The sequence below is a fragment of the Phaethon lepturus genome, unplaced genomic scaffold (assembly GCF_000687285.1).
Source record: "Phaethon lepturus isolate BGI_N335 unplaced genomic scaffold, ASM68728v1 scaffold42867, whole genome shotgun sequence".
Taxonomy (NCBI): Eukaryota; Metazoa; Chordata; class Aves; order Phaethontiformes; family Phaethontidae; genus Phaethon; species Phaethon lepturus.
The window spans coordinates 10,895-12,533 of record NW_010554818.1 but is presented as its reverse complement, the minus strand read 5'-3'; positions in this window follow the sequence as shown (position 1 = coordinate 12,533).

The following is a 1,639-nucleotide window of genomic DNA, read 5'->3' as shown; positions in this document are numbered from 1 at the left end:
GAAGCTGAGGCTCCGTGAACACCCAGCCAGCCGACCCGCTGCATCGCTCTGCCAGGGACAAGGACAGCAGGATGAGTCCAGGGAGGACGGCCAGATGCAGCCTGCCTGTCCCCATAGATATCTCCTCTCCAGATAAGCCTGGGGCTAACGGCACTGACCAGTCCAGAGCGCAACGGGGAGGCCCCACTCCGTCTGTGGGCAAAGCCTCTCCCTGACCCCTGCTTTTGGCGTGCCTGGGATGCGGGGCAGCACATCCTCCCAGCCGCCAGACCAAGGGCTGCTGCGCTCGCTGAGTGAGCCACGCAGAAGCGAAGTGGGGAAGCACAGCCCCAGCCCTCTGCGACTCCGAGCCAAAGCCTGCAGGTCCTGCAGGGCTGTTCCGTGAGTCACTGGCTGGGAGAACCAGCGTCGCTCTCATCTGCACCAGGCCAGGGGCAATTCAACCGCTTCACACGAATTTCAGTTCCTCTTCCACAACCTGCCCGTTTGGCTTCCTTACCCCTTGCTCACAGGCTCCTGACCTGGGCTTGGCCTTGTCTGGCCACATAACTACTGCTTAGGGTTTCTAGAGAAGTCGAACAGTGGGGAAAAAAGACAAAACAGAGCAACATCAAAGAGCACAGAGCTGACATAACCAGCACGAAGCAGCTGCCGACACGGCGGGCCGCGAAGCGTGGGGCAGGAAGGGGAAACAAGTGGGGCAGAAAACATCTCTGGAGGTCGTCAAGAGAAAGCCTGCGCACCGCAGAGTCTGCGCTGGCAAAACCTAGCAAGAAGAGCGGCTGAGGCTCTAGCACTTCTTTGTCAAGAACTTGGCGAGCTGATTCAGCAGGGAGCTGCTCAGACAGGTAGACTTTTCCTGGTGTCTTCGCCACTCTGCTCTGTCTGTCCACAAGCCACCGAGGGCTGGGCCCTGGCGAAGCACCAAGTACTTGGCCGATGCCCTGTGAATAATAAATGCAAAGTGCTACAACTTCCCAAACAGGTCTTGGTCTTTTGGTCTTGACCAGCTGGGCAGCTGAAAATGACAAATATTTGCCAGCGGAGAAGACCAAGGGAGCCAGTCGCCTTGAGCAGAGCCAAAATCAATACCTTGGAAACCTTGCCCTGTATTTAGACTTGGCAAAGCAGTTCTACTTCTTTCGAAGCCTTGGAGCCCGGCAGAATAAGTACAGGGCTCCGACCAGGGATGCCGTTGCAATTTGAAGCCTATATACGCGTGAGCTCTGCAGGAAGGGAACGCGCAGCATCCAGACACCGGAGGAGCTGCTGGCAGCCAGGGACCCCCTCACTGCTGCCAGCTCCGTGCGCCTGCAAAACCCCAGGGGCTTCCCACCGCAGGACGAGAGGAACCGATGGGTCTTTCAGCAAAGGCAGAGGGGAAAGCAGGCGAGGTGAATAAAACCACCAGAATGACTTACAGCTTACCCAGCCATGCCAGCACCAGAGTCAGGCTCAGCAACACCTTCATCTTGTTCTAAAAAAAAGGCGCGCATCAGTTTCCCCTGGGGCACGACACCAACGACTTGCAGCCGAACTGAAGCCCGAGGTCACAAAAAGGCTTGCTTCAGTTCTTCGGAGAGGGGCAGGATCTTTGCTGCCTGGATGTTTGGCCTCTCAAGTCAGCCGCTGTCCCCGC